The 15,668-nt window shown below is 51.5% G+C and overlaps 1 long non-coding RNA gene across 1 annotated transcript in view; it reads right to left on the reverse strand.

Moving 5' to 3' along the window:
• Window positions 1–1,141: 1,141 nt before the first annotated feature.
• Window positions 1,142–15,668, reverse strand: part of LOC149327777 (uncharacterized) — a 65,087-nt gene continuing 50,560 nt past the window's right edge. Inside the window, exon 2 of the long non-coding RNA XR_016286306.1 lies at window positions 1,142–1,221. This is a non-coding gene — a long non-coding RNA (uncharacterized LOC149327777). The remainder of the gene's footprint in view (window positions 1,222–15,668) is intronic.

Below are 15,668 nucleotides of genomic sequence, written 5' to 3' on the forward strand. Positions count from 1 at the left end.
AGTTGTTAGGCAATAGGCACAGTCAGCAGGCTAAAACCCAAAACAAAAAACCGACACCAACGAATAACACGGTAAAAGTAACAATCGTTAAAGAGAGAAACTAAAAGAAAAAGAAAAACATGAACCACCACCGGCCAAGCACTGAAGACGGTAAAACCAGTAAAAGTCTTTAAAAGACAGAGGATAACAGTTCCGCATAAGGTCAACAAACAAAACAAAGCAAAATAAAACAATAAGGTGAGGTGCGGAGAAAACCGTTTGTCAGGATGTCTATAGGTTAAAACTCAAAAATCGCGTCCGTTCCAGAAAAACCCTTTTTTTCTCCTGTAAGCAGACAGAAGAGCTGCTGATGCACGCGTCCCTAGCCTTTTCAATCAACAAACCTTCAATAACCTCCCTTTCTGGTTTACTTCTTGCGGTCGCCAGGAACTTGGTGTCTGAAAACATAGGCGGAGAATCGTGGCGGGGTTGTTTACAGTGTAGTGCCATGTGGCTCCCAGAATTGTTTTTTTACGTTGAGGAAGTGTTCGCTTGCTCTGTCATTGAAGCAGCGTCCGGTCTGGCCGATGTACACTTTACCACAAGTGAGAGGAATCTGGTAGACAACTGCGGACCGACATTCGGTGTACTGACGGGAATGTTTTACTGTGCAGGTCGCGCGCTTCTTCCGGTTTACCATCGGACACACTCTTGCCAACTTACATGGGACAGAAAACACAACGTTCACATCGTACCTGGCTGCAACCTTTTTGACATTGTGCGATAATTTATGGATATAAGGAATTACGGCAAAACGTTTCCTTTCCCTGGGCTCTCTCCCTCCTTCTCCTAGCTTCATTTTCTGGAGTAAGGCTTCGCACAGGCCTGCTATGAGGAAAGGTGAGTAGCCAGCTAAAAGAAGGCGTCCAACCTGGCTATCAAAGCTGTAATCAGCCATGTGTTCGCAACTTTTTGTTAGTGACGCATGAAGCGCGCTAGTTGCGACTGCCCGCTTGACAAGTTTGGAATGCGCACTGTCGAAGGGGAGTAAACCTTACTTCGGTCTAACGTTGTACGACCAACACACTCGCTCACCACTAAAAACCAGGAACAGATCTAGAAACTGGATCCTGTTCTCTTTTGGCATCTCCCACGTGAAGTTCATTCCACCAGAACAGTCCTTGAACACTCCGACGATGCAGTGAAGGCTTGCAGTGAAGAGGACTCAGTTGTAGCTGAGCACTGCAATGGAGAGAATGGCGCGCAGAGTGACAGGCAAGCGGTAGAGGAGAGCCCCCAAAGGAATGAGGCGGGGAACTCGGAAGCAGCTAGCTGTATGGCGCTGGCACTCTGCTGCAAAGCCAGAGAGGCCAGTTTTGATTTAGAGGAACATTTCCGAGGTGCGACGGAAAAACTAGAGGGAGCTAGTTGCGACCAAGAGACGCACACGGAACAGTCCCGGCGGAGGAAAAGAAGGGCAAGGACCAAGAGAAAACGAATCAAATTTGAAAGGCTTTAAAAGCCTTTAAAATCTAGGCTACAGTGAGGGGGCCCGTCACTTTAAAAACTAGGCTACAGTGAGGGGGAAATAACAAATTGTTGTAAACATGACGTTTACGTTTGCTTGCAGTTACACGTAATTATATATTTTTATAATTTTGTTTGCTTCCTCCGTCACCTGAAGCCGCTGCCACCGCTAGCGATGCGCTACGCCATGCGCCTGTGCGACGCGGCTTCATTTCAGTTATAGGAAGGTTGCAGACATCACGCACGTGTTTCACGCATCGCGCTACTCCCAGGTATTGTTCGGTTAGTGTGTGCATTGCGGCATGGAAAACCTTGCCGTTCTGCCGAATGGCCCGTTTGACGTGGGGGCTACGTTTTCGTCATTAGAAGACCTGCAGGCTACCATCCACCAGTACGAAGACGATAATTGCGTCCAGTTTTGGGTGAATTCGTCGCGAACGATATCAGCAGCGAGAAAGAAAGGCTTGACAAGAGAGGTGGACCCGGCTCTCAAGTTTGCCGAGATTGAGTATGTTTGCACTAATGGTGATCGGAAGTTCTCTTCCCGATCAACAGGTGCACGACCAAGTCAAAGGTGCAGTTTCTTGCCAAATGAGCTGTAAACGTAGACTTCGTTGACGCGTGACATTTTCTCGTTCACAATTTCCCTTATTACAGGACGTCGAAGATCGGCTGCAAAGCCAGAATAAAGTTACTGGCCTCCCAGGACGGTCATGCCCTTCAAGTGAAAGCAGTTGAGACAGCGCATAACCATGTTGTCAGCAAGGTCAGTAGTGCGATATTGTAATTCTTGTATTGCCAGGGCATGCAACAAACGAACATAACTGGAACAATTTTAAGTGTTGTAGCACACCGGCAAAGTCGCAGGTGTGCTACGAAGTAAATTATCAAGTAAATAAGGGGCCTCAATTTGTACTCCTTTCATTACAGAGATGCTATGAGCAGTTGCCACGGCAGCGTAAACTAACTGGGCAGCTGCTCAATGACACAGAAAAAGTCATTTCCCTTGGAGCAATCAAGAAGCTTCTGCAAAGTAGCCTGCGGAACAGTGGAAAGATTGTACTCCTTCGTGATCTGCTTAATGTGCAGGCAGCAGCAGCCAACAAGGAAATTCGTGCAAGTGGAGCTCTGGAGACCATAGCAGCTATTGCTAGGCAAAGTGGAGGCACCGTCGACATTTAGGCCAGGGAGGAAAACAACGAGCTCATTGGGCTGTTTTACCAGGATGAATACATGAGAAAAGCATTTCAAAACTACCCTGAAATAGTATTTGTGGATGCCATTCACAAAAAATAATGACAGGCGGTTGCCACTCTACTTCCTCTGTGTGGAGGATTCAAATGAGCACACAGAGGTTGCCGGGTTCTTTCTGTGTGTGTCTGAAGACGAGGACACGGTGCGGTCACTCTTCCACAGATTTGTTGTGAATTCTGGTAGTGACAACATGGTCAGAACATCTGCAGTGATGTCTGACAAAGACTTCACTGAGAAAAAGGTACTTCGGGAAATATTCCCCAATGCAAATTTCTATATTTGCCTCTTTAACGTTCTCCGTACCTTTAGGAGAGAGATAACGCCACAGAAAATGTCTATAAGACCAGCTCTTAGGAATGCAATCCTGAAAAAGCTACAGGCAATGTGCTATGCAAGGATGAATGAGCAGTATTCACAACTGCTGCAGCGCATTGAAGATATGGAATGCCCTTTGGTGATGGCGTATTTTCTGAAGACCTGGCACCCGGTCATGCACGAGTGGGTGTCGGGAATGCAAGGGTCACTGACCTTAGGCAACAGGACAAACAATAGGGTGGAATCTGTCAACCATAAAGTAATGCAAGTTGTTTCAAAATACGAAAGTTTGTCCCGGCTTTTCAGCGATCTCATTGCACTGTTAACCAGCCTTCATATTGAAAGGGACCAGCGTGCTGTTGAGTCTTTGTTGAAAGCATCTGCAATCCTAAACTTGTCTGAAGACGAGAGCAAGTTTGCACAGGTTGTCACACCATATTGCTTTAAGAGGGTGCGTGAACAACTGAGAGCATCTGAGAACATGAACGAGGTTTCCCCTTCATTGTCAGCAAGTAGTGACTACTGCACATGCCCCACATATAGTGCTCTTCGAATGCCCTGCAAACATATGTTCCACATGCGAAGATTGGAAGGCCTGTCAGCATTTTAAATGTCTGGTATCGCTGAACGCTGGACAAAGGCATACTATGCTAAGACTTGCAGAATTGCAGCACCGTCTGAAGATGCACCTGGGATTTCAACTGTCTATGGCTTGCAAAGCAGTCGAAGGCCAAAAATATTGTCAGAGATTTAGAAATACAGGAAATGCAGTGAAGCATTGCAGCAATTGGCATCACGGATTGCTGAGCAGCCAATGTCTAGGTTTGAAGCTTTGATGACAGCTGTAAAGCAGTTCATCACCGCTGTAGAAAATGGGTCTGTAGTTGTCATTATTGAATGCCCAGAACAAGAAGAGGCATTAAGTTCAGTTTCCTCTAAATTAACCCAACACGACAGCCCTGCTGCAGCTCCTTCACTTTCAGCTCCTTTTCTTTCAGGTGGACAGCAGCAGCCACCGCCTCAAAGCAGCGCACGTGTCGCTCCTTCACTTGAGGGTAAGCCATTTGCATGTACCCTCATCTTTTTGTTAGTTCTACACAGTTTTACACGTGCTCATCCCGTCTATAAGGGTTGCATGTAGTTGTACATGTGCCATTTTCTTTCAGGTGGACAGCAGCAGCCACCGCCTCAAAGTAGCGCACGTGTGGCTCCTTCACTTGAGGGTAAGCCATTTGCATGTACCCTCATCTTTTTGTTCTACACAGTTTTAAACGTGCTCATTCCCTCTCTAAGGGTTGCATGCAGTTGTACATGTGCCCATTTGCTTTCAGGTGGACAGCAGCAGCCACCGCCTCAAAGCAGCGCACGTGCAGCTCCTTCACTTGAAGGTAAGCCATTTGCATGTACCCTCATCTTTTTGTTAGTTCTACACAGTTTTACACGTGCTCATTTTTCTTCAGGTGCACTCGAAGATGTTATTCTGCCCACAAGAATAAAACATCGTGGTCGACCAAAGGGGAGAGGTCAGACAGTTGTTGGCCTTCCAAAGAAGAGAAGGTGCCTGAGACCGACACCATTTTTTATAAAGGCACCCCTTCAACGTGCGACGATGATGCTGCAGTGGTTTGTTGAAGCAGATGTAGCAGAAAAAGCTCTCAGTGGACACAAGATTGGTGAAGCAGACATTGAAGTTGTCCCTGAGAAAGTTCCTTCAGCAGTTATGGATGACAGAATCGAGATTGATGAAATCCGTAACTATTTCACCAATGATGGCTGGGCTGCGCTCACTGCGACATTAACTCAGAAGCGCAATCTTGGTTTATGGACATGTAGTGCATGTCGGCAACAGGTCTGTGATGATGCCATTGGTTGTGACGCGTGCTTGGGATGGCTGCACTTTAAATGTGCATCTGTTACATCTGCACCTACAAATAAGGTGTGGTTTTGTCGAAACTGTTATGTCTGAAAGTTGTATGTGAAAATATGCGGGCATTTCCTGGACATATCTATGTAGCTCATTTTTGTCGTATGATGAGTGCAACAGAACTTAATGCATTAATTTCTATTTCAAAGTTATTCTTTATTTCATACATAGCAGTCAACACTGTGACACCCTGAAGGGCAAAAATAAAAGTAAAAAGAGCGTGCAGTTGGTATGAAAACTGTGACACCCTGAAGGGTAAAAATAAAAGTAAAAATAGCGTGCAGTTGGTATGAGACCATTTTTGTATCCATTTGTTAGCAAACCTTCTGCATCAGTCCTTTGGGAGTCTGCATCTGTCGTAAGCCAAGAAAAGCATAGCAGAAATAGGACAAACTTAGAAAAGCACAGCCGAGCAGGACTGTAGCAAAATGCTAACAAAGTGACATTCTGGAGGAGATTTCTCGAGCAGCAGGCTTCTGCTAAACAGGTGAAACCATTTCATACATGTATAATATTGCCACGCGCCTAACGCGCCGCGCGGCCTCCGCGCTGAATCGAAGACGACGACGAAGCGGCGGTGACTCTCGCGGCGCGCTTGTTCTGTTTTGGTGTCGTGGAAGCTGGCTCTATAATTAAAAGAAGGCTCCCAGTCTTGGGTTCTTGCCGACGCCTACCTTCGCGGCTCTTCTGGTCGTGACACTGGTGGAGGTGCGACCGATGCTCCCTACTCCTGAGGACGACTCGACGCGCCCGCCTCTTGTGACCACCTCCGTCCATCGTGCCAGCCGGAGGATCCGAGGCCTGTCCCCCGAGGCCCTCCCTGTTGTCAGCGCGCCTTCAACAACCATTCCACTCATGGCGACGCCACTGCCCGCCCTGCCTACGACCGTCCCTGCAGCCAGCCCCACCTATCTCACTCTTCAGACTCCACGCACGCCTAAGTCCTTCCACGGTGACCTGTTTGAAGATGCCGAAGACTGGTTGGCTCACTACGAACGGGTCGCGACCTTTAACTGCTGGGACGACGCTACAAAGCTGCGTAACGTGTACTTCAGCCTTGAAGACTCCGCACGAACGTGGTTCGAAAACCATGCGACTACTTTCTCTACGTGGCCGGACTTTCGACGTCAGCTCCTGAGTACGTACGCCAACAGCGACCGCCGGGAGAGCGCAGAGCGTACACTGTCCTCTCGAATTCAGCTTCCCAATGAGGGTGTTGCCATGTACGTCGAGGATTTGACGCGTCTTTGCCATCGCGCCGATCCGGCCATGCCTGAAGAAAAAAAGCTGCGGCACCTGATGCGCGGCGTAAAAGAACAGCTCTTTTCCGGCCTCGTGCGGAACCCGCCCAACACCGTCGCGGAGTTTCTGGCCGACGCCGTGCACATGGAGAAATTGCTGCAGCAGAGATCCCATCAGTACGACCGGCAACTGCGTCAAACTTCGACTCTATCAACGTTGGACCGGTTCGACCATGAACCCAGGCCGAATCCGGACTCCCTTCGCGAACTCATCCGTTCCGTGGTCCGCGAGGAGCTGCAGCACCTTCAAGCCACCTTTGCCCCTCGCGTCGATTCCGTCACCAGCGTCATCCGCGAGGAAGTCCGGCAGGCACTCAGGGCACAAGACGCTGCAGCTGTGCCGGCGCCGCAACCGACCCCTTACGATCCCGCGTCGTACCCGACTCCTGTCCAGCCAGTCACGTACGCGGACGTCGTGCGCCGCGCGGCCCCACCTCCTGGGCCTTCGCCTTACACCGCACCATTGGTCACGGTGCACTCTGCCCACCCGACACCTTACTGGGCGGATCGGCGCCAGGCACCGCGGAAGACTGACCTCTGGCGGACTCCGGATCAACGCCCGCTCTGCTACCACTGTGGTGAGGCCGGCCATCTCTACCGGCGGTGCCCCTATCGCGAAATGGGACTACGCGGTTTTTCCATCGACAGCCCCCGTCCACGCCCTGGAGAGCGCCCTCAAGACATCGCTGAGTATGTCACCCGCCAGCGTAGTTCACCGTCTCCTCCGCGCCGTGAGTCGCGATCGCCCTCTCCACGCCGGTCTTCGCCCTCTGGGTCCCGTTTCACCCCAGGACAACGTGGTTCCTCGAGCCCTCGTCGGGAAAACTAGCTCCGGCGGCCTTTGGAGGCGAGGCCGCCGAACGCCGTTCCGACGCAAAGCTTCCACCGCCGCAGCAACTGAATCGCCCCGACGTCGCACGCCGCATCGCTGCACAGTTTTCCCCGACGCGCCTTTCGTATCGCCGCGATTCCGCAACCCCGATCGCCGACCCGCTTCCGCCGCCGCACCGACCCAATCGCCCCGACGCCGAACGCCGCATCGCTGAAGAGTTTCCCCCAACGCACCGCTTGAATCGCTGCGACAGCGCAACCCCAGTCGCCGACCAGGTTCCGCCGCCGCACCGACTGAGTCCTCCACAACAGCCATCGACGGGCCGTGCTGAAGGCAGGGTCTCCTTGGATATCCCTGTTCTCGTCGACACAAAGGAGGTCAGTGCGTTGGTCGATACGGGCGCAGATTACTCTATCCTTAGCGGACGGCTTGCGACGGCCCTGAAAAAAGTGACGACACCCTGGGACGGCCCCGACATACGCACGGCAGGCGGACATCTTGTCGCACCATTCGGCATGTGTGCGGCCCGGGTTACGGTTCGAGGCTGCACATTCGTTGCCACTTTTCTCGTTCTCCGCGAATGTTCTCGTGATGTCATCCTTGGCATCGACTTTCTTCGCGAGCACGGTGCTATCATAGACCTGCCGAACCGCTTGGTGACGTTTTCTACCGCAATGGCCACAGAAGAAGCTGCGCACCAGGGTTCTCGGTCCGCCCTGCGAGTCGCCGACGATAACGTTACGGTGCCACCACGTGCCAGCATTCTCGCTAGAGTTACCTGCGACGAGCCACATACGGGACTCCGGGTTGTCGAGCCTAATGTCTCCCTCGTACTCACTAAGGGGGTTGCGATGGCACGGGGCCTTGGATCCCTTCATGACGGTTGTACAGAGGTCTTTGTCACCAACTTCTGCAATGAGCATCAACATCTGTTCCGTGGCACAGCCATCGCTTACGTCGACCATGTTCAGGAAGTGGCCGAATGCTTTGCTTGTGCGGAGGACACACCTGGAGCTGACGCCGAAGCGGTCACCAACGTAGACATAAATCCAGGCCTTCCACCGACTGAAAAGAGGCAACTCCAGGACCTCTTGCGGGAGTTTGGTGCGTGTTTCACGTCGTCGTCTAAATTGCGCCAAACGTCGATAGTTAAACACCGCATTATCACTCGTGAAGGAGCCCGACCCATCCATCAGCAGCCCTATCGTGTGTCCCCTCGTGAGCGAGATGCTATTCAAACACAGGTCGAAGAGATGCTCACAGACGGCGTCATCCAACCGTCAAGCAGTCCGTGGTCGTCTCCTGTCATCCTCGTGAAAAAGAAAGACGGGACACTACGGTTCTGCGTAGACTACAGGAAGCTGAACAGTGTGACCAAGAAAGATGTGTACCCGCTCCCGCGTATCGACGATTCCCTCGACCGACTTCGTCAAGCCAAGTACTTCTCTTCGGTCGACCTCAGAAGTGGTTATTGGCAGATAGAAGTTGATGAGAGGGACCGTGAGAAAACCGCCTTCATCACACCGGACGGGCTGTATGAATTTCGTGTCCTCCCATTCGGGCTCTGCTGTGCTCCTGCCACGTTCCAAAGAATGATGGACACCGTTCTCACCGGTTTGAAGTGGCAGACCTGTCTTGTTTATCTTGATGATGTCATCATTTTTTCCGCAACGTTCACGGAACATCTGCACCGCCTCAGGACTGTCCTCGAAGCCGTTCGATCCGCCAACCTCTCCCTCAAACCAGAAAAATGCCACTTTGGGTTCACCGAATTGAAGTTCCTCGGGCACGTCATCAGTGCTGACGGAATCCGCGCTGACCCAGAGAAGCTTGCTGCCGTTGCTGCCTTTCCGGTTCCCGCCCACAAAAAAGCAGTCCGACGCTTCCTGGGCCTGTGCTCCTACTATCGCCGCTTCATTAGAAACTTCGCCCAGCTCGCCAGCCCCCTGACACTCCTCACCCGTGATGACACGTCATTTTCCTGGGGCAACGAACAGCAGACTGCCTTCGACGAGTTAGGACGCCGACTCCAATCGCCGCCCATCCTGGCACATTTCGACGAAGATGCTGACACGGAGGTGCACACGGATGCGAGCAACGTCGGTGTTGGCGCTGTTCTAGTACAGCGGCAAAATGGCGTCGACAGAGTAATTGCCTACGCCAGCCGCGCACTGTCGCGCGCCGAGTTGAACTACTCTACTACGGAAAAAGAATGTTTGGCGGTAGTCTGGGCCGCCGCTAAGTTCCGCCCATACCTGTATGGTAGACCGTTTGTCACCGACCACCACTCGCTGTGCTGGTTGAAAAATTTAAAGGACCCTTGCGGCCGCCTAGCACGTTGGGCATTACGCCTGCAGGAATTCGATTTCACCGTCACCTGCAAGTCAGGCAGGAAGCACACCGACGCTGACAGCTTGTCACGCGCTCCCGTCGAACCTCCTCCAGAAGGCACCACCGATGATGATAGCTTTCTTGGAGCGGTCAGCACGTCTGAGCTCGTTTCCAGACAACGTCCCGACGCCGAGCTGGGTCTGCTCATTGAACATCTCGAAGGCGGGCGACCTGAAATACCACGATACCTAGCTCGTGGACTATCATCGTTCTGCCTGCGGAGAGGGGTGCTTTATAAAAAGAACTCTACTTCAAGTCCGACAACTTACCTGCTCGTCATACCGTCCGATCTCCGGGATGAAGTCCTGCTTGCCTGCCATGATGAACCGACTTCCGGCCACCTTGGAGTTACACAGACCTTATCCCGAATCCGGAAGAAATATTACTGGCCCAACCTAACTTCAAGTGTCAAGCATTATGTCCGGACATGCCGGCAATGCCAGCGGCGGAAAAAACCCGCGCTCAAGCCTCCTGGACTGCTTCAGTGCATCGAGCCACCACAAATACCATTCGACAAAGTCGGCATGGACCTTCTGGGGCCATTTCCTCTCTCGTCGTCCGGCCACAAGTGGATCGTAGTCGCCACAGACTACTTGACCCGCTACGCTGAAACAAAGGCCCTTGCTCGAGGTACTGCCGCCGAAGTTGCCCACTTCTTTATGCACGACATCGTGCTTAGACACGGCGCCCCATCGGCCGTCATTACTGACCGAGGCAAGGCGTTTACAGCCCGACTTCTACGAGACGTCTTAACGCTTAGCCATACTGCGCATCGACCAACAACAGCGTATCATCCCCAAACCAATGGTCTAACGGGACGGCTCAACAAAACATTGGCGGACATGATCTCGATGTACGTCGACGTTGAACACAAAACCTGGGATGAGGTCTTGCCGTACGTCACCTTCGCATATAATACCGCGACGCAGGAAACCACCCAGTTCACCCCGTTCCGTCTCGTGTATGGCAGAGAGGTCCGCATGATGCTAGACGCCATGCTGCCGTATGGCGGCGCAGAGCTCCCCCCTGAAGCAGGCCACTTCGTGGAACAAGCAGAGCAGGCCCGTCAGCTGGCCCGCTTGCACATCAAGGACCAGCAATCCGCCGATGCCCGACAATATAACCTTCGGCACAGGGACGTGCACTATGAGCCCGGCGACCACGTGTGGGTGTGGACACCCGTGCGCCGCAAGGCATTGTGCGAAAAGTTTATAAATAGGTACTTTGGCCCGTGCAGAGTCCTGCGCCGCCTGAACAGCGTCAACTACGAAGTTGTACCCCATGGAACTGTGATCGTCGGCCCTCAGCGTCAACGGCCTGAAATTGTGCATGTAGTGCGCTTAAAGCCGTACTTTTCGCGTGACTGAGCGCTGCGTTCACGCTGTGTTTCTTACCTTTTTCCCCTTACCCCACGTGTGACCTTACCCCACAGTGACCTTACCCCCTTACCCCTTACCCTTACCCCACAGTGTCACGACCAGAAGAGCCGCGAAGGTAGGCGTCGGCAAGAACCCAAGACTGGGAGCCTTCTTTTAATTATAGAGCCAGCTTCCACGACACCAAAACAGAACAAGCGCGCCGCGAGAGTCACCGCCGCTTCGTCGTCGTCTTCGATTCAGCGCGGAGGCCGCGCGGCGCGTTAGGCGCGTGGCAATATTCAGCGAGAGCGACCACTGTTGACAAGCTGCTGATTCAAGAGAATTCAGGTGCCAAGACTATTGGATCTGTTACTGATGATAGCGTTTCTGGTGGTGGTGACAAGGTCTGTAACGAGAGTTGTTACAGAATGCAAACAACCCCTCTTTGGTAGCATGCAAGTACTATTTGTGTAGTGTTTTCACTGCTTTCCCGGCGCCGGAGTGTTCTTTCAGCTACCAGTATTGTCTGAACCTGTATACTGTGCGTGTATTGAAGTATTGAACCTGTATTGAAGTCCACAGGGCATCGATGGTGGACGATACTAGTAGCTGTGTAGTACATGCAGGGGGCTGCCATATTAATTAGAGCAAGCATTATGCATAGGCTAGCAAGGTGATGCAGCTTTCTTGTTAGCATTCATCTTGCGTGTAGTAGTTCCTCGCGTGCTATGGTCGCTTTTGCTGTGCGCTATCATTGCTTGTCTGAACAGATTGTGCTTCACTTGTTTCAAGTCTTTTTCTTTCCAATTTGTCAAAACTGCGCATGCTGTCGTTGCTTGACTGTACAAATTGTGCATAATTGTGCTCCAATAATTTATTGGACCATGTCTTGTTACGAACAACTTGACACCATTGCTGTGTTGTTGTACTTGTTATGTGCCACTTATAAGAACGTCTGTGCTTTCGGCTTTAATGCGGTATGCTGCCACTTACACATATGCAAATCCAGTCCATGGACATAAAAATTTGTTCCACTGCCCTGAATTATGTGAAACTTTTTGTCGTGCTTGTTTCTGTCAGATTGTATACAATCTTATGCGCTAAACCTATTTAGCCATGCTGCAGGAAAGCCTGACTGTCAGTAAGTAGACTAAAATTGCATGTTCATTACAAACTTGCTCAAAGGATTCACAATGGTATGCATAGGCGTGGGAGATCACATCTGCCTAACTTGTCAATGTGCAGGCTGTTGCAATGCAGTCGCCCAAAAAGCACGAGTCGGTCTGAATCGCACCCAGTATCAAGGCAAGTTGGCAGGAATTCTGCAGGACAGTGTCCTCGAATACCATGACTGCACATAATGAAGTTCAGGCATTGGAAATGTAAAGCTGTCCTTTACATCGCGTGGTTGGACACCGGCCTTATGCTATTTCACTTGCAACATATGTCGAAGGCTAATCACTGCCTTCCTTGAAGCTGAGTAGCCACTGCAAAGGCCATGCTGATGAAACATATGCAGGACTAGTTCAGTTAAAGGAGGGGCTGCTTTCCTTGAAAAGCCATGGTGCAAAGGGGAATGTATGGATTACATACGTACCAGTGGAGGTACTAGTCTTTTCTGCTGTGCATCCTTTACAATTCAAATTCATCCATATTATAGTTACTCAATTAATGATACTCTACACACCCTCCGCTATTACGCCTGTTTCATTTATTGAGATGCCACTGCCCCAAGGAAGTGCCACACTTTGCAGCCACCCTCCGCTATTATGTCTGTTTCATTTAATGAGCTGCCACTGCTCCAAGGAAGTGCCACACTTTGCAGCCGAACGCCTGGCTCGATCCCGAATTTAATTTCACCATGTGTGCTAACGCTGCATGGAGGCTTTAAACCCCACTCCCTTCTTCCTAAAGCAGGACGCTTCTTTCCTCATGTCTGGCAATTCTGTCTGAGCTATGACCTTGACGCCCATCGCAGTGGCGAGATGTCGGATCAGACAGAATGGACATCGGCCAAAAAGCAATGAACTGGCAACGGCAAAAACATCTCGGTAGAACAACGCCAAAATAAGACAATAAAATTACTATACAGTGCGCCAATTAGCGCAACGGCTACAAACCAATCAGCGCTCATACAAAGATTTGATTTTGTGGAGTTTAACGTCCCAAAGCGATTCAGGCTATGAGAGACGCCGTAGTGGAGGGCTCCGGAATTTCGACCACCTGGGGTTCTTTAACGTGCCCCGACATAGTAGTACAATTCGCTTCCATCGAAATGCAACCGCCGCGGCCGGGTTCGAACCCGCGCCTTTCGCGGTCAGCGAACCAGCGTATTTCGGGTCAGCAGCTGAGCACCATAACCACTGAGCCACCGCGGCAGGCTCACGCAAAGAACAAGGCAAGGGGGACTGCGTTGAGCCGTTGACAACGTACAGTGCAAGCAGCGTCTCGCGTCACTACAGTCGTTGGGTCCCGTCACTGTAGCGCAGATTTTAAAGTGACGGGCCCCCTCACTGTAGCCTAGATTTTAAAGTGACGGGCCCCCTCACTGTAGTCACTGCCAATTTGAAAAACTAAATTCAGTTGCCCGGACAGCTGCTCATGCTAGCAAAGAAAGGAATGCGGTAGAAGGAAAGGCGAAGCCTTCCCGCGTTGCACCTCGTATACTTGCAGCTGCAGTTACTGGTCAGGCGGCACACGCAGGTGAGTCTAATGCTGACCGCAGTAACGGAAAGAGAAGAGAGCGTTTTCCGACCAGAACAGGCGCGAAGTGCTGCAATGGGCATCGGCCAGTAAGAAAACCTAGCCCGCGCCATCCGGACAAAAAGCCAGTTAGAAAAAGGCCAAAACGGCCCAAGAGATCAGAAGGCCCAAGGTTGCGCGGCCCTAGCGCATGCGAGCAAAGGGGTCGAACAACCGAGACGACGCATGCAGGCGTGTTCGGCGGGCGCACTTCGAAGAGATTCGTCCTTCACCTTCAGCACTACATTGTCGGAAGCGCGCAGGGCGGAAGGGCAACCGAGCTTCGTACTGGGGGCGAGAACAAAGAGTAGCTTCTCGCGCTGATCACTGTTCGTCTCGCGGAGTCGGTTACCAAGATTGTATGCACTACTCAAGCTTTCTAAGCTCGTCGAGGGGTTCTGTAAACGACAGTAAGAGTCAGGGATCGTATTTTTGTGCAGCCTTTTGTCACGAGTTGACAGCAGTACATTCAGTCAAACCGCGACCCCGGCGGGGACGTCTGATAGACTAATCCTTTCAACCCGGCGCAGGTGAGTCATTTTCAGCCCCGCGTAGCCATTCAAAGAAGCTGTTTTATGCGAAGCATATTGCTAGAGCTACCACTCACGCCGTCGCCGTGGGACCCCCACGTGACACCGTGACGTCACACCACGTGGCACCGTGACGTCACCCCACGTGACACCGTGACTTCACACCACGTGACATCGGATGAGAGAGCCGGCCTCCACCTCGCGCCGTCGCCGTGGGACCCCTAGCCGTCACGCCACGTGACACCGTGACGTCACACCACGTGACATCGGATGAGAGAGCCGGCCTCCACCTCACGCCGTCGCCGTGGGACCCCTAGCCGTCACACCCGCGCATTCCCGCGCATTTCGAACGCGCGTTCACACTCGGTGTAGGTGAAACGCTCGCTCCACCGGGCAGGCAGACGCGGCTTCCGTGGCAATCCAGGCGCTCACCCAACGCGCGTCTCGGGTTTAGTCGGCGTTCCGCTGTAGCCATGCCGTTGTCTTCCCCCACGACGAAGGCTTCTAGTGGTTGTATTAAAATGACCAAGTATTCAACCAAAGAAAGCCATGTATTACCAAGCCTAGCCACTAATATGCTTCGCATTCCCCAGGCTTAGCCAAGCTGAGCCTCAGCAATTTTTTTTTTCTTAATGCACTGTTGTTTTTTTGTGCGAGTGAAATCAGGCAGGGAAAGGATACTTTGTTTTGAGTTCAAAAACTTCCAGTTCATCGGATGTTACTGTTTTTTTTCCTTATCTTAGACAAGAGCTATGGTGTCACTGAGTTCGAAATGACAAGTGCCCATTTCCTATGCTACCAAGATATAAGGGCACTCACAGGAGTGGAGCTCCAGTAGAATGACGCTTAGAGTCGCGTAGACGGAGCGTTAATCCCTTGAATGACACCTTACGAAAGGGAGCCCCACTGACGTACACTGAGATTACCTAAGAGAGAAAGAACTCTTTCAGGAGCCTGGGGGGGGGGGGGAAGCGCTCGTGTCCCACCCTTGCTTCGGACGCCTCTCTATGGTAGAGAGTTTATAGCCCGTACGACGCCAGTGATAGAGGACTGGCTGCTGTTTTAGGCCAAGCTGACGACGACTACGAAGAACACCCGGTTCTGTACGTCAGCCGCAAGCTGACATGTAGAGAAGAAGCGTAGAGCGCTTCAGAAAAAGAGTGCGCGTGTTTTGTTTGGGGTGCACACAATTGGTCGGGTTACCTCTACGGCGTGAAGTTCATCTTTGAGACTGACAATCGTCACAAACATGCTTATGACAAATTTGTCCCCCCAAAAATTGTCGCTTCCTCAGATGGAGTCTAGCTCTCAAACAGTACAATTTCTCGGTGGGTTACAAGAAGAGAAAACTGCACGGAAATGCTGATGGATTGAGCAGATTGTCGTAAACACGTAAACGAGGAAATTTAGTAGGGACACCTCCTGTGTTCCTTTCCTTTTGTTTAAACCTTGCTTCGATTAGTCCGTCTTTGGCAATTTCGAAGGGGATATTTGTCGCTTTGTCGGCACAAAATT

This window comes from Amblyomma mixtum, chromosome 10 (genome assembly GCF_055824585.1).
Source record: "Amblyomma mixtum isolate Tamu chromosome 10, ASM5582458v1, whole genome shotgun sequence".
NCBI lineage: Eukaryota > Metazoa > Arthropoda > Arachnida > Ixodida > Ixodidae > Amblyomma > Amblyomma mixtum.